The sequence below is a fragment of the Chelonoidis abingdonii genome, chromosome 15, assembly GCF_003597395.2.
Source record: "Chelonoidis abingdonii isolate Lonesome George chromosome 15, CheloAbing_2.0, whole genome shotgun sequence".
Classification (NCBI taxonomy): Eukaryota; Metazoa; Chordata; order Testudines; family Testudinidae; genus Chelonoidis; species Chelonoidis abingdonii.
In genome coordinates this window covers 20,944,234-20,962,285 of record NC_133783.1, presented here as the reverse complement: position 1 = coordinate 20,962,285, position 18,052 = coordinate 20,944,234, and the positions used below count along the sequence as shown (strand labels likewise).

The 18,052-nt window shown below is 41.3% G+C and overlaps 1 protein-coding gene across 1 annotated transcript in view; it reads left to right on the top strand.

Annotated features, from left to right (window-relative positions):
* The window catches only part of CTNNA3 (catenin alpha 3), a 927,714-nt gene that overhangs the window by 448,522 nt on the left and 461,140 nt on the right, over positions 1-18,052 (top strand). The gene's annotated exons all lie outside the window — the stretch shown is intronic.

Genomic DNA, 18,052 nt, shown 5'->3' with positions numbered 1-18,052 from the left:
GAGCTGCTACTGAGATTCTCCCCCTCAAGGAAGAATGTGTCCGAAAGATGGTAGAGAGTAGGTGGAACAATGGCTCAGTCCGCTGCAAGAGTTAGCCAGAGCAAAAGAGTATACCACATCCTTTAAAGGGGTGGTGCTGATTGCATTCCCCCCAGTGCAACTGGGGAGCTCTGAGCTCTTTGAGGCAGAATACTTTCAGTGATCCACTGGGGTACTGTGGCTCTGCACTTCGTGCCTTACTACAGGCTGTAGTTTGTGTCACAGTGAGGCCCCTTGTGATTTACAATCAGATGAAAGCATACAGCTTCACGTAACAAAATTCCTTCTGAAACATACATTTTGAAATGTGATCAGTGCACTGGGAACTTTCTAACATTTCACATTGTGGTTCTAAAGAGAGCATTTCACATTGTGGTTCTAAAGAGAGCATAGTTTTCTAACATGCCCCCTTACTAGGCATGGCTTTATCAGTAACTAAAAACAAAAACCAGTAATACCACATAAACCCCAACCAGAGCTTTCTCCCTGAGCTTGCTATCCCAAGGATTTTCCTCCAGGATCTGCTCTGTCCTCCTGCTTAGGGACCACTCCCATCTCTCTGGCTGAGTTAAGGAGTAGACTCAGCCACCAAAAGTAAGCAGAATTTCAGTAGCTTTTTTCATGATTCTAATGATTGCCAATAGGGTGAGCAAACAAAAGAGCCCTGCCACCCTGATACAGTTTGTTATTTTTACTTTATAAAGTAGAAAATAGTGATGAGACATTGCTGAACAGAGCAAGTGTGGAACATGACGTTAATTGCTTGTCAAGTTCAATTTTCTTAACTGAATCTTTTTTGAATTATACAAGCAGAAAAAGTGCCAGTATCTGGTAACCACTTTTTCTTCACTTGCATTTCTGTGTCTTCAGACAGCTGAACAGATTTTGTTTAAATTGTGCAACCAAAATCACTTCCAGCACAAGACCTTATATACCAAGTTTCAGCACAGCATAACATTTTTACAGCCAAATTATACACTTTGAAAATCAGGAGGCTTTAACTGAAGTTCTGACTATATCTTAGCTATGAAAGCATCTGAGAATTTGTACATGATTGGCCTGCTTCACATCTTATTGGCACTGGTTATGGTGTAACTGATGTCAATGGAGTTACCTCCCGACTTACAAAACAGTGAGAAAATAATCAGACCCAAACTTTCTGGTTGACTCTTGTTCTACACCCTGGTTTTGTTCACTTTTATGTATAAATTCCCTTTTGTAATAACAATGACATAATGTTAGAGTGATTATTGCAATTTTGGGGCAGCTGAAGTACAGCAGTGTCTTCATATAAGTAGAATAACTGAAAATTTGATAAATTCATTGTGAATTTAATTTTATATTATTTATACATTAGTATTCCTCAAGGTTGCTCCTGAATGTTGATGTTATTCACAGGGCTGCCAAGAGCAGATTTGGGCCCCAGTGAAAAAAATTTTTCGGGACCCCCAGCAAGGGTGGACCCTCTAAACAGGGCTGACGAAGCTGGGGAAGCCGGGCCCCAGTAATTTGTACCGGCTCCCCCCCTCCCTGTTGGCCTTGGTTATTCATACTAGATTGTAAGTTATTCACTGTATTTTGTCAATCAATCTTCCATTCTGGTCCACTGGGAACAACAGATCCAAGCAAGAGGAGACTGCAAGTAGCAGAAATCTTGAGGGCCACACACCAATTGGGTATTGGTGCTCAGATGTTTGTCACTTTTCTTTGTCTGGTAGGAAGGTGTCTCCTAAGATGTCCTGAAGTTTGTCTTTTTTTTTTGTGACTTTCTCAGGGATTTCAGGACTTCTGTTTTTGACAGAGATTGTTATTCCACTGAAGCTGTGGAGGACAGTATGTCTCGTTAGTCATGAACTGTGCCTTAACAGCTATGCATCTACTCTTTTTGAGAGCTTTTTTTTCTAGGCTTTGTCTACATTAGGATAATGAAGGGTAACAGCAAATGTGCTAGCACCTGACTTAGTTACACCTGACGTAGCACCTTGTTAAACCTGACTTAGCACCTAGTGTAGACAAAGATAGTCACATTTTAAAATGTTTTAGGAGTAGAGCTGGTGAAGAACTTTTTTTTTTATTCAAACTGTCTCTATTGTTTTGATTCTTTCTCTGAACCAAATCCATCACTTCTAAATTGAGAGTGAAGGTGATCAAACTGCCATAGAATATGCTCTTTTGTGCTTTTTTTTTTTCTGGATAATGTAAATGCTGCCATAAAAGATAATGGGGTCTAGTCACCCTCAGTGACATTAGGGAATGTAAACCATAGCCGCCATCATGTCCCGGAGCCAACAGGAATAGATACATTCCAGAACACATTCAGCTCTGGGAAAAGACAGATCGAGCCCCACTCTGCCCTCCCTGATGCTTCAGCCAGTGGATTTTCACTTCCTGCCTGGGTCATCCAAGGCCACTTTGGGGCAGTGCTGGTTCACTGCAGGTTCTCAGTGGAGCAAGATACGTGGTTACCTTGCATGGCTGCAACACCCCTCAGGGAGGATGTTCCATCACCAGGGGCCCAGCAACCTGGTTTACACTAACGGAAGCTGGCATAGCCAAAGGGTGAATCAAGTACCTTATATTGTTTTGTGTAACCCCCATAGAGCTGGTTTGGAATTGGAGCAGTTTAGGAAGGACAAGAAGAGAAGTCCTTGCAATTTTTCAGGCTCATTAAAAACAGCTGGGACACGCAGTAGCTGCCACCATTTTCTGTGGACATTTGGCAATAGAGGTAGGAAGGCAGCACATGGAGTAAATGATTTGTGAGGCCCACAAGCAAGGGGAAGAAAGACAAATGAAGACAGTTACAAATATTTCCAGGACTACGTCGGCATAGGGAATCAAGCGTTATTGGATTTTCCTCACTGAAATAACAGTAAAAATTCCCCTGTGCCATCACGGGTTTCCCATCTTTCACATTCAGTGTTCTCTATGTAAGAGGTGGTCTTTTTTTGTTGAAGCATTTGATTAGAACGAGTTTTTAGTAAAAATGTTTTTATTTTCTGTAAGGCTGATAAGTCCACAGGCTACGGGTTACTTCAACTTCTGAAAAGGCTCAATGATCCCCTCCCACTGCATTACCCTCATTTCTTACTGTACAAATCCCATAATGTAGGATTCTGGATTTAGAAGTTTTGTATCCAGAGATACAGTTGCTGTATCTATCAACACTTGCTTGTTTTTTAAACACACACACCTACCTGTTCAGAACTGTGCTTGACAAATACCTTCACATTACTCTCTTTGGATTCATGAAGAGGCAAAGTATGCCTTTTATGAAGCGGTGTTTGGCAACGAGGAAAGCAGGAATCAAGAGGGTTGGCAATTGTAGTTTGTTGTAAATTGTACAGTAGTGTGTGATCATTGTCCAATTAAAAGTAGATAAGGCTAATAAGATGTGCTCATCATTTTTGGAGGCACTGATTAAATGAACCTGCTGTTCTTTGAGGATAAGATTAGAACTGATTAAGTACACCAAACAAGCGATAAACTCCCAACATAAACATCTGAGAATGGGAAAGTGAGAGATGCAGACAGGATTTGGCCAGGGCTGATGGGAAGAGGAAAAGGAGCGTAAAGGAGGGTCAGCGGTTTAGGATAGAGTACTGGTGAGGCAGAGGGAGGAGATGGGAAGGTTCAGGGTTCATATGCAGGATGCAGGTGTATGGGGGATTCTACAGAGGATGGTAATGGATGGAGGTATCAAAATGAGACTTCAGTGCAGTACCTGAACATGCTGGGTTTTTACATAATGAAGTAACTGAGATAAAGGAGGCAAGGAAGGCACAGTCTCCAAAGAAGAGCTTCCCTTGTGCAGCTAATATTCTTTGCCCTCGCTGAGGCTTAAATCATCCAGTGGTACAGGCTCTGTGATGAGCTGAAGGGGGATTGGAAGTAGGAGGGGAGCCATGCTCCTTCACTGAACCAGTCACTCGCTGCATTTGGCCTCCTAGGCTTTGAGTGCTTTCAGAGGACACTGGGACTACCCACATCAGTCAGCCACAGCCTCTGTATACCCCCAGGATTTCCTCAATTCCATGCAGGGCTACACAAGGCATCGTGTTCTCCATGCACGGTTACACACAACACCAAAATGATGCAAAGATTTATGCAGTTGCAAACATTCCTTCATTATGTGCACTGTGGATGGAACACAGAGGTCTCTGTGGTGCCCTGCTGCATACAAGAATGGGAAGCTTACCTGTTCAATGACGTAATGCCATGATTGTGCTCATGACATGCAATGACTTGATTTCCAGGATCATATCATGACTCCTACATGCTTGCAGGGGACTGTGATATTCCTCTTGGGTTTTTTATACTATGATACTGAAGTTGCCTTGAGAGTTGGCACCTTCCCTCAATTGTTACATCTGGTGGTATGATCGCTTGGAAATACAAAACTCCCAGTTGACTTACTCAGAGTGACCATGGGGAACTTTTTTTTCAGTTGTTTAGTGATGGCACACTCTCACTGGTTATGCGGCATCTCAGTTAAAAGATGGATACAAGCAGCAGAAGTACAGGGCCTAGGTTCAACAGGGATGATGAAATGTCATCAATATTTCATTATGGTAGCTTCCCACTTGTACAGTGTGAATGGGTGAGGACTGAAAGCTTTGGGTGCCCTGCAGGTAGCAAGCTGTACTGGCAGGTGGTCTCAACAATCAGGGCCGGCTCTAGGTTTTTTGCCGCCCCAAGCAAAAACAATTTTGACTACCCCCCTATTCCAGCCCTGGGCTCTCCCCATCCACCCACACCCCCTGCCACCCCAGCCCTGGGCTTGCCCCCCCTTCCCCCCACCAGTGCCCCCCCCCATCTCCTACCGCCCACTCTGGGCTCTCAGCCCCCACCCGCATCCCCTGCCGCCCCAGCCCTGGGCTTCCCCTTTCCCTCCCACCCAGTGCCCCCCCCCAACATCTCCTGCACCATCCAGCCTTGAGCTCTCTCCCTCCCCACCTGCACCTTCTTTCCGCACAGTCCTGAGTCATGGTAACTTGCTCTGGGTGGGTCATTCAGCAGGAATTTGGATGTTCACAAAACACAGACAGGATTGGTTCCCATATGGTTACAGAGCTGCAGTAAAGAGGAACAATTTTAGCTCGTGTGATTGGAGGATATCTGGATGCATATATACGACTGTCCTCCATAAATAAGGAAAAGTTGAGGTGCCTTTATTATTGTTTTGTTCCACTCTTTCTTTCTATGGTGAATTTGCCAATGCAATATTCACTATTTCCTTTAAACAAACAAACAAACAAAAGGCACTGGCTGTTGAAAATAGCAATCCCAGTCCTAATAACCACTGGGAAGCATTTCTTGCTCAATTTTATTCTACTTTTTCTACAGCAAGTTACAGTGGATTCAGTATATTTGATTTGGGAGAAATGAAGTAACAGATGTCCAAACTGAGCTTGAGCACTCCTGAATTTTGAGGTGTCAAATCTGAAGCAGGTGCTGTGTGTGTGTGGGGCGGGGCTGTGGGCTCCATGGGGGAAGCACGCAGCATGTGTGCAGCTGCGTGTAGCCAGACACACTGGTCTGAGTGGCACGGAAAGGGGGCTGGGGGGTGGAGAGGGGTATGGGGTTCCAGGGGGCAGTCAAGGGACGGAGCGGGGGGGGTTGGATGGGGGGCAGTAGGGGCAGGGAGGGGGTTAGATGGGTCAGGGGTTCGGGGGGGCAGTCAGGGGACAGCTGCGGTTGATAGGCATGGGAGTCCCAGGGGTTTGTCCGGGGACAGATAGGGGCAGGGTCCTGGGAGGGGCAATCAGGGGGCAAGGAGAGTGGCTCTTAGATGGGGGGGGGGGTCCTGGGGGTCGGTTAGGGGAAGGGGTCCTGGGAGGGGGCAATCAGGGGACAAGGACCAGCAGCGCTTAGATAGGGGCTGAGGTCCCGGGAGGGGGTGATCAGGGGACAGGGAGTGGGGCGGGGTTGGATGGGTTGGGGTTTCTGTGGGGGGGGCAGTCGGAGGGAGTGGATGGTGGCAGGGTCGGGTTTCTCTCCCGTGGAGTGTCCTGTTTTTTGAATGTTAAAATATGGTATCCCTTCCACTCACAGCACGCTGTCTCATGAGATCCCCCTCCTTCCTTTCCAGTTGGTAGTGGCCAAGGGAATACTGGGAAATGTAGTTCTTTCTCTGCTCCAGGGCTGGCTCTATAGGCAGGAGCTAACCAAGGAACTACAGTTCCCAGAGCCCCCTGTTGGTTCTCAGCTCCCATGCTAGATCTCTGCCGCCCCTGCAAATGGGCTGCCCCAAGCAGGTGCTTGCTTTGCTGGTACCTAGAGCCGCCCCTGCAACAATGGATGCATGGGACTGTGTCTGCAGCCTCTGCCTTTGTGTGTGTCCACTGTAGTGTTTGCTGGAAGAGTGCCTGCTGTCTTGTTGCTCCTGTAGTGCACACACTTCACATTTGTTTTTCAGAACTTAGTGGTAGCCATCTATGAGATCAGTCTTCCTTCCAGTTAGTTCTCTTAGGGGCATCACATCTCTAGGCTGCTGTCAGATTTCTCCAGATTCAGTATGCATATCAGTAGCTGAATGTGGTGTATGGCAAAGGTGACAAACCTTACCCTTGGGGAGCCAGATTGCCATAGGGTGAATGCTGCAGAGGTTTAACTGTGGTAGCAGAAAGGGAGAGTCTAGATTATATTCCTCTCCCCTGTTGGCAAGGAGCAGGAATAGATGGCATAGTGGTCTGAGGACCAGTTGAAGTGGTGTGTACAGCACTACTATCATCCTGATAGTGGTTGCTTTCCTGCTAGACACTGAGCTCTTCCAGCCAGAGGTGTTGACTGGATGTGGGATTCCCTGAGGCTGTTGAAACTTCTACAGTTGCCCCTGTGCAAACATGAGCATAGACATATATTCTGTTTCCACATACTTTCCATTTGACCAGTGTTGTGGCTAAGGGATTGGGCCAGAGTGCCTCAGACATGTTACCTATTAGACATTTAATGTGCATTTACTTGCTTCTTGCCTTTCCAGATAACGCTGTCTAGACTCCTTACCATATGATGCAGGCAATGAATCATTAGCATCTGTCTGAGGTCAGGTTTCAGGGTAGCAGCCGTGTTAGTCTGTATCCTCAAAAAGAACAGGAGTACTTGTGGCATCTTAGAGACTAACACATTTATTTGAGCATAAGCTTTTGTGGGCTACAGCCCACTTCATCAGATGTGAGGTCAGTTCAGGAACTCCTTCTGGGTGAGGTGAAATCCCCACTATATGGGTGAGACAGTTGGCAAAAAAGTGTGGTCTTGTGAATTAGGCATGGGAGTGGGAGCCATAAGAACTGCATTAATCTTGCTGCTAGCGCAGACTTGCTTTGTGACCTTGGGCATGTCACTTACTACCTCTGAGGCTCTATTTCTCAATCTGTGAAATGGCTTTAGGAGATGATAGGAGAGGGCAAATAGGAAAACGTTTGGCTTTGCCTGTAATGTTCATTATTTTCCATACCTCTATCATGTCTCTTTGAGAAGGTGACGGATTACTTAGACAAAGGAAATGCGGTAGATCTAATTTACCTCGATTTCAGTAAGGCGTTTGACACGGTTCCGCATGGGGAACTGTTAGTTAAATTGGAAAAGATGGGGATGAATGTGAAAGTTGTAAGGTGGATAAGGAACTGGTTAAAGGGGAGACTCCAGCGGGTCGTACTGAAGGGTGAACTGTCAGGCTGGAAGGAGGTTACTAGCGGAGTCCCTCAAGGATTGGTTTTGGGACCGATCTTATTTAACCTATTTATTACTGACCTTGGCACAAAGAGCGGGAATGTGTTAATAAAGTTTGCGGATGACACGAAGCTGGGGGGTATTGCTAACACGGAGAAGGACCGGGATACTATTCAGGAAGATCTGGACCACCTTGTAAACTGGAGTAATAGTAATAGGATGAAATATAATAGTGAAAAGTGCAAGGTCATGCACTTAGGGATTAATAATAAGAATTTTAGATATACGTTGGGGACGCATCAGTTGGAAGCGACGGAGGAGGAGAAGGACCTTGGGGTATTGGTTGATAGCAGGATGACTATGAGCCGCCAATGTGATATGGCTGTTAAAAAAGCAAATGCGGTTTTAGGATGCATCAGGCGAGGTATTTCCAGCAAGGAGAAGGAGGTGTTAGTGCCGTTATATACGGCGCTGGTGAGACCCCACCTGGAATATTGTGTGCAGTTCTGGTGTCCCATGTTTAAGAAGGATGAATTCAAACTGGAACAGGTTCAGAGACGGGCTACTAGGATGATCCGAGGAATGGAAAACCTGCCTTATGAAAGGAGACTCAAAGAGCTTGGCTTGTTTAGCCTGGCCAAAAGAAGGCTGCGGGGGGATATGCTTGCTCTATATAAATATATCAGGGGGATTAACGTTAGGGAGGGAGAGGAATTATTTAAGTTTAGTACTAATGTAGGCACGAGGACGAATGGGTACAAACTGGATATTAGGAAGTTTAGACTTGAAATTAGACGAAGGTTTCTAACCATTAGGGGAGTGAAGTTCTGGAACAGCCTTCCGAGGGAAGTAGTGGGGGCAAAAGACTTATCTGGCTTTAAGACTAAGCTTGATAAGTATATGGAGGGGATGTTATGATGGGATAGTTTAATTTGGGCAATTGATTTTGGATTATCGGCAGATAAGTCTGCTCAATGGTCTGTGAGGGGATGTTGGATGGGATGGGAACTGAGTTACTGCAGAGAATTCTTTCTTGGGTGCTGGCTGGTGAGTCTTGCCCACATGCTCAGGGTTTAGCTGATCGCCATATTTGGGGTCGGGAAGGAATTTTCCTCCAGGGCGGATTGGCAGAGGCCCTGGAGGTTTTTCGCCTTCCTCTGCAGCGTGGGGCATGGGTCGCTTGCTGGTGGATTCTCTGCAGCTTGAGGTCTTCAAATCACAATTTTGAGGATTTCAATAACTCAGTCATGGGTTAGGGGTTGTTATAAATGTGTATGGGTAGGGTTTTGTGGCCTGCCTTGTGCAGGAGGTCAGACTAGATGATCATATTGGTCCCTTCTGACCTATGAGTCTATGTCCCATCTTATTTGTCTTTTCTCTGAATTGAACAGTCACAGTATTTTGAAAATCTCTATACAGAGGTCCCTTCGTGTCCTAGCCCTTTGCATCACCCACCTCTTGGATTCTTTTATTTCTTTTGAATCTTTTCTGAGATAGATTGACCCCAAATGAACACAATATCCAAGGTGAAGACATAATAATAAACAAGTTTTGTTATATATCAGCATCACTAGTTTAAATATAAAGATGTAGAATTTTTCTTTTTAATTATATACAATTTCCTTGATCCTTAGGTTATCAAAAGTGACAATTCCCATTCATCTCAGGACTTCTTTCTCTCAGAGGACAGTAGGACAAAGAAATCCAGTCTCCCATTTTAAAAATCCCCTAAAATTCCACAGAAAATATTTGTTTTTTATGTTGTTTAGACATTTTTGCAGAAAATATATAGCGTTTTTCTTCCACTTCTAGTGGACAGATGGCACAGAATGGCCCTTTTCTGCCTTCCACCTCAGTTTGCTATAACGTTTCTCACACTGTATATTCCGGATAGTCCTCTCAATTAGTGGGGGACCATAATGAATTCAGGTACTGTGACTAGAAATAGAATGTTTCGTGATGATGATGATAGAGTTGGTGGGGTCAGTTTGTGAGTTTCATTGATGCTACTTGGATCAAGTGTTCTTTACAATGCTGATACATTTTGTTTTTTCTATTTGCTTTATTTTCCTCAATATTAAGAAGTCCCTGATGTTGACTGTGTGTATTCTACTGACCTATTGAGCATTAATCCCTATTTGGGGGAAATTATATCCGGTTATGTTTAATGTGGCTGCCCATTTAGGACCTGACTCTGCCACCATAATTCAAGCTGAGAAGATCTAACTCTGCAAGGGGCTGCTTACAGAGTAAAGTACTTCTTAGTGTGAACAGTTGAGGCAGAATTCAACTATTATTGAATAGGAATGAATATATATAGAGAGAGCGCATTAGTGAGAGCATGTCACACCACTGCTCTGTAGTCGGTAGGCCACTGGCCTCTGTTTCGTATCTGGATGGGGTTTAAGGTGTTGGTTTTCACATATACAGCCATAAACAATGTGTATATCATCTCTTGCCTCACTGACGTGATCAGAAGTGATGCTCTAGCAGCTCCCAATGTAAAAAGAAGGTGGCTAGTGGATGGATGTTTCTCCTAAGGGGGTCCGTGCTCTGGACTACACTCACCACTACCTTATAAATCCTGTCCTTGATGCCCTTCAGGCCCTGGTCATGATCATGTTATAAGTGCTTAGACGGAAATCCAAACTGCAAGTGTCCACTTTTTCCTGGGGCTTTTCCTGATGGATGGTTTGATAGATTTGAAGTAATTGTTGAGGGAGGCCAGTATTTTATGGTAGGTAGATTCCTGGGATAATCTACTGGGAGATGTTGGGGTGCTTTGGGAGGCATACTATATGATACAACAATTATATTTTAGTTTTGTATGTTATAATGTCTTGTACCAGTACAGAATCTGAGATAGGTGATTTGAAATAAATATTTATATCTATTGCCTCCTTCACATAAGGAAAGCAATATCTAATTGTTTGGAACAGAGTGAAGGGTTTCAGATAAACCAAGGGATAAATTCTGTGACCTTTTCTCATTTCTTGACTTCTATAGGCATTTTGCCTAAGTAAAGATTGATGGACTGGTCCCTAAGCCTATTCCTAAGAGGGGTTCTATATCTGAAACTCCCATTGACTTCAATGGGAGTTGTAAGTGCTCAGCACTAATTTGAATCAGCCTCTAAATTAGTAGGTAGAAACAATTATCTTTTCTAGTTCCAAACCACTTGTTAGTTTGATCTACAAGGTCTTTTAGTCATTTAATTGCTCTTCAGCATAAACAGACATACAGGTGCAAGCAATTAGAGCGCAGTATATCTTGATTTCATTTAGCCTATCCAAATATTTTAAAATCAGTTTCAATTTCTCTTTGTATCCATTTATTCCTTAAAAAACTAGAAAAAGAAAAAAATGCTCCAATCTGGCCATATTAAAACCTTTACTCATCTTTGAGCTTTGGTACTTTTGAACTGCTAGGTTATGTCATTACAAAGCCCACAGATGGGCAGAATAATCTGTTACCACACAAAGTATTAGTAACATCTTGAGAACTACACATGACAGTTGAGTAGATTTGCAGTTGAAAGAGAAAAACATGAACACAGTAAAGGGGCATATAATTTGTGTTCATTCACACTGTGACTAACATTAAAATGATCTATTCAGATGGTTATATTTGCCTTATTAGTCACCACCTTCCTTGGCTCCAACCTTATTCAGTTTTTTGGCATTTTCCGGCAGAAGATATTTGTTCTGTCTCATCAAAGTGAATTTTATTGAGTTTTTGTAGTCTTTAATAATTCAACCAAGCCTTTTCCAATTATCATAGCTACAGTGGTTGCTAGATATTCTAGTTATAGTAGCTGATGTTTTTGGAATAGGATCTAAGGATCTTAATTATACCAACCATCATGGTTAGTTAATTAACTCATCAACTGTTTCTAACATAGCCTTAAGTGTCACTGTTTTGTTAGCTGCTTAGGATATACAAGAGCATTTTGGTTAAAAAATAAAGAGACAGGCTGGTGTAGAGCTTTCTTTAGTAGCTATCCAATATTGCCATCCCTTTCAACCCTTTCCCTGCTTTGAAACAAGCTTTGAAGAAACGATATGCGATTTAAATGACTTATATCTTGTCATCCTTTGAGGTCGTGTCTATCCAAGAAAATTATCTAGATTGTTTTTCAACTGTTTAATTCCATGCGATTAAACTAAAGTACAGTATATAGCTAATTGTCTTACACAAAAACAGACTTCCAGTCTAATTCATTTAAAAATAAAAACTTTAGTCTTTGCAGATTTATTTTGGTTTGTTAAAATTGATGTTGTCATCTTATTTATCCAGTATATAAGGAAACAGTAAAATACAGAACCCAATTAAAGGAAACAAGAAGTAACCTATGATATTGTCTTGCCATGTTACAATCTAAAATAGTCAAATCTCTGAAGTACTAGTTCCTAATTGGCCGTTTATAATTATCTCACTTCCATTTCTTCCTCTCACACTATTAAGAGGATGGACAGAATTTTTTTTTGCAGTTTTTCATTTTATTCTCACCTTTTATACTCCCATCTTAATGCCAAGTTTGTCATATCAGTATGCAAATTATAACTTGCAACAAAAAAACATAGGGAGGCACATTAAAATTTTCAGATAAATGGGCATAATTTAGTTGCATAATTAGAAAGGATATCAGGGAAGAATGCTGTGTTCATATAAAGATCAATCTCATGTTAATACTGATATTTGTATAACTTTTTTACTATGGGCTATTTTCAGTAAATAGTGTCATGACCATTATCTGTGGCCTTAACTTTTGAATCTCTGCTGTCACGTTTCCTAACCCTTTCTATTCAGTAATTAAAACAATCTCTCCTTTTTTTCCTGTGGCTCTTACACTCCTGTTAGTAGCTGTGACACAAAGATGTAGCTTCCTTTAAATCCTATAAAAATCGAAGGCAGTTCACACACAAATGTTTTTATACAATGTGTGGAACTCATTGCCAAAAAATATCATTGAAACCAAGAGCCAAGTTTACAGAGGTATTTAGCAGCTTAAAGATGTTGATAAGTCCCTAGTGGGATTCACAAAATCACCTTTGTGAGTTAGGTGTCTAACTCCCATCAACTTTCATATAACATAATGTAATGTAATATAATGTCATAGTAATAAATACAGTAGCAATCTGTGTACTGTCAGGAGCACAGAAACTGCTCATTTCTATTCTCTCTGAGGAACAAAGTGCCAAAAGGGGGGTCAAGTTGAGTGGAGAATAAGGCAGGATGACTGTTTCTCCCCTCCCCACCTTTGCATTGGCCTGAAGATTAGGGCATGTGTGGGAGAACAATTTGCTCCATCCTAATTGATAGAACAGATTGCTCACTCCTCACCACTGAGATTGAGGGGTTCCCCTTCTGAGATGATGTGATTAAAAGCCTCAATCTAGCCCTAGATATATAAGGAGTTATTTAGATAGGGTAACAAAAGTTAAAGTATATAACTCATGCTTCAGAGAATATCTGTTGGGCATTAGAAAAAAAAATCCTGTGGGTATGTTAGTGCATCATTTGGCACTACCAGTTTTTAAATTTTTTTTGGGGGGGGTGTGTGGGGTGGTGTTTTTTATTTTTGTTTTTTTGCATTTCCCCCTGAAATATCTGAAACTGGCTGGTCTGATAGGCAAATGGAAGAGATGGAGTGATCTTATCTGATTTGGCAATTTCTAAGTACGTCTGTTCCCACATGATTTAAAGTCAAGTGAGCATATGTTAACTCAACAGATACATCCATGCATGAAGGAAGACTCTTGAAAGTTATTTTATAGATCATCCGTAAAGGGAAATTATATGGATGTTCTTGAACAAACTTGGATAGCATAAATATTGTGATATTTGTCATTCAGTATTGGATAATCAAAAGAGTTAGTTTCATTAAACTTATTGTAGAAGTGTTTATTTAAAGACCAGATACTTTACACTCCACCCCACTGTGCAGACAGTAACGTTGGCAGAGACTGATTTAATCTACAGCCATTCTTTATAGTAGAAGGCATTAATTTCAAAGGACACCATAACTTCTTTTGCATATTTGGGGGAAACAAAGTGTATCCAGTTTTGGGAAAAGTCATCAGTAAGAGCTGTTGCTCAGAGTATTTACTTTTTGTCACAAAATTTGAGTCTGGTTGTGGCCTCCTCAGTCAAGTGTCAATTCCAGAACTCTGCAAATAACTGACCAAGGGGGACTATTTTTTCAAGTTGACCTGAAACAAATATTTTTTCTAAATTTTTGGTGAGTCAAAAAGTTGAAGAAAAATTTTACTCGTTACAAAACTTTTTGTTTCTTCATTGAGCTTTTGAAGTTCAGTTGAAGTAAGCTTGAAAATGAAAAATTGTTTTGAATGAAGAATCAAAATGTTAAAAAAAATTAAAAATTGTTTTTTTGCAAAACATTGGGGTGAATTTGACATAAATTCGTAAAATGTTTTTTGTTGGACCAAATTTGCATTCTTTGGTGGAAAAAAGTTTCAGCTAAAAAATGTTACCCCACTCTAGTCGATTCACATCTGTGATTTTATCTGTAGAGAGCATTTTACTGGCCTGCATGCCTGGTCATCAACTACTGACTCAGTAGGAAGATTTTTAGTGCCTCAGGTGATGCAATGGTTCCTTGGTGGTCCAGCTGGACTCTAAACATATGTAACGCCATGTGTTTGTGAAAATGAACTTACTGATGGTAAACATCAAACACTGATCTTGAAGCAAAAAAGCTGCCATGAGAGAGGGAGGGAAAAGACAGAGGGGGGCAAATTCATACCAAACTTTTTTCATGTATATATTTAGTACAGTGTTTTACAGCCAAGCACTTCAAAAGATGACTAATACAAATTCTTGTGCAGTAAATTAATTTTTTTAGAATTTCATTTTAGAGGTGGAATCTTCACTGGCAAGTTTGTCTGTTTTCTTTTTTACAAAATCCCTTATTTAAATCTCTTTGAATAAATTAATACCACAAATTGACTTGCTGACATAGAGGATTTAGATGATCCAACATTGACAACAGCACTAGCCTTTAAATAATTAATTCTAGTGGGTATGCAAGGTGAAATCAACAGCATTTGCTTCTGTTTTTATTATTTTTCATGATGGGGGGGCGGAGCTACTTAGTCTATTTACTTTTTTTTTAAAAAAAAATCATGTTTTTCCTGGTCCTAGTACCTGTTTGCTCTAAAATCAGGCTTGGAGATGGTGCCTCTCATTGCCACCCAGGGAGTATTTTTTCTTTAGGTCAGTTTCCAGAAAAAGAAAAACAACAAAAAAATGTATCAGCAATAGAAAAGCCAGCACTGCCCCTTTCATCAGGATTATGGTTCAGAGAGGGAAACATCTGTAGTGTTCTACCAGTTTACAGCCTTTGCCATCATTTGCTAGGGTTTGTCATCATCTGCTTGGTGCCACGTCATTGCTGCTTGTCACCAACTGACAGGAACTATTCTCTGTGACAGTCACAGTGGCCTTTGCTACTCATCATAATCTGGCATGAAAGATGGACCCTAGTCATCAGGAGTAACAGTCCACTTGTATGAACTAAACACATTAAAAAGTAACTTGCTTTCCTGCAGTTCTTTTCCTTTTTCATTATTATTTTGTAACAAAGGTGATAACTATTAATTAAACCAATATGAATTGGAGTTTCCCATGTCCCAGGGTCAGACTAGCATGAATTAGTGCATGTTAGTTTGTGTGCAGAGATGTATTGGTAGCAATATGTCAAATAGAGACTACCGGCTGATGAGAGTAGTCTGGAGCATTTAAGAAAATGCCCCTGTAAATTCTATATACTCTTATTTTGCTTGGCACATATTTCCATTGATGCTGATTAACATAGTGGGCTGGCACCAGGCAATTCTAATAGATTGCAAGAATTTAGGCAGACGAGTGCTCTTTTTTAAGTATGACTTCTGATTATTGGTTTTCACTGCAAGGACCTTCAGTAACAGTCTCCTTATGGTATAGAACACCTGCATTTAAAGCTAAAGATTACACTGTATTACTGTAGCTTCAGCTCACTTCTTAATTAACTTTGAAATAAAACTCAGTTTGACAACATGAGGTGAGCTTTTGTGTCCAATTAATCATGATTAGTGTTCCACAGGGATGGAGAAAGAGATAATGAAATTTTCACCACTTACTGACTCTTCATGAAAGAACCCTCAGTGGTTAAAAATATATCTTTTTAAAGGATGCATTTCTGCTAAATATTTTGAAGTACACAAGCCTTCATAATTCATCATCCTCAACTTCTTTTTTAGGTCTACAATTTAAGGGCGCAATTTTGCCCTCTGATATAACCATGCAAATTGAAGTGAGCAATGTGAGCAATCCTATGTATATCAGAAGGCAAGAGTAGTCTATAAGCATAGAAGTACAGTATCAACACCCTGATTCATCACAGCTTTGTAACTGTGGTGTCCGTCATTATTGCGTAAAGTTTTCTAGTGTGACGTTGTACTATATCTAATCTATATGTTAGAATCACAGGGTTGGAAGGGACCGCAAGAGTTATCTAGTCTAACCCCCTGCCAAGATGCAGAATTTGTTGGGTCTAAAACATCCAAGCAGGTGGCTATCCAGCCTCCTTTTGAAAACCTCCAGCAAAGGAGCTTCCACCACCTCCCTAGGCGCTCTGTTCCATTAGCCTACTCTTCTTACAGTTGGGAAAGTTTACAGCGATGCTAATCTCCAATGTACCCACTCTAAACTAACAGGAGAGAGATCTCCCATTAGCCTAACTACTCCAACCCCCCATGAGCGGCAATAGCTATGTTGGTGGGAGAACTCCCCTGCCAATATAATGCTTTCCACACTGGCACTTATGTCTGTGTAATTTATGTTGCTCAGGGGTGATTTATTCACACTTCTGAGCAAAATAAATTGTGCTGACAAAAGCTGTCATGTAGATATAGCCTTAATCTAAATCTGCTATGCTGTAGTTTGAACCCATTGCCTCTTGTCCTGCCCTCTCTAACAAGAGAGCACAACTTTCTTCATCTTTTTTTGTGGTAGCCTTTCAAGTATTTTGAAGCTGGCTGTCATGTCTTCCCTCAATCTCCTCTTCAAAATTAAACATACCCAGTTCTTTTAGCCTTTGCTCATACGGCTTGCATACCATCCCTTCGAGCATCTTTGTCGCTCACCTTCGGATGCTTTCCCATTTCACCATATCTTTTCTATACATTGGTGACCAAAATTGGGAACAGTGCTCCAGCTGCGTACTTCAGTTAGTCAAATCATTTAAAGTGTTTTCTAATGTGCCTCTAGGTTTAATATCTGTATCTAGGAGTCTTTGTTGTAGAAAGCAAGAGGTATCACTTTTGATTTCCTGAATGTTGTTGTTCAAAAAACAAATGTTGCACTATAGGATATGGAGGAACTTACGGAAACTATGGGAAACTAGATGATAATCTAATTATTTTTGCAGAATACTTGGTCCCACTTAAGCATAAGTGAAACAATAATAAATGCTGCCAAAGAAACTTGATGTTCAGAGCCTTTCATCAGATAATTCAAACACAATGTACACATCATCAGCTTTTTGTCACTTTTGTTCTGAATGGATTCAATTCCCATTGTAGGTTAAACATTCTTAAAAACTGCAAACCTCCTATTCACATAGCTGAAAAGGAATTCAGTGTGTTATGAAAACATGCATTGTGTTTGGAAAACTAGCACTTACAATTTTTCGAGGTGCTTTAAAATATGTGAAAATTGGATGCACTGTTCAACATAATGTATTTTCTGTGACTCAGACCCTTGTTTCAATAGCCGGGAGTTAAGCATGATCCAGGTGAGGGAGTGAAGCTTCGTATTATGCCTACAAATTGAATGTCTTTCTCTCTTATTTTAGTAAAAGAAATTTTTTAGAAAAGAAATGAGCACATAATTTAAAATGCTGCCTGCAAGTTTAGTTAGATAGGTAATCAGAAATGTGCTGTATGAAGTAAGAGGACTCTTTAGGAAACTTCCTTTTTTAATATTTTGTTTTCAACTTGCTGAACTTCCCAAATTGAAAGCCAAAAAAGAGTGCCATCATGATTTCAGGAAGGCCTACAAATAAGCTCCTACCAATCTGTTCAGACTTCAGTCCCAGAAAACACAAATGTAAGTAAGGAACCACGCAGCATTTGACTCCCACATGAGTAACTCTCTGGCAGGATGAATTTGATTAAAATCATTCTAATCAGTGAACAGCACCAGTCCTGAAGTCTCCCTGGAAAAGATGACTTGAAAGTTCTGTGAATTTGTAACTGGGCAACTTGCCATTTCTCTTCACTCTCTATGAGGGGTCCTTAATGAATAGTTAAGTGAATTTTTAGTTCTCCCACCAAGATGG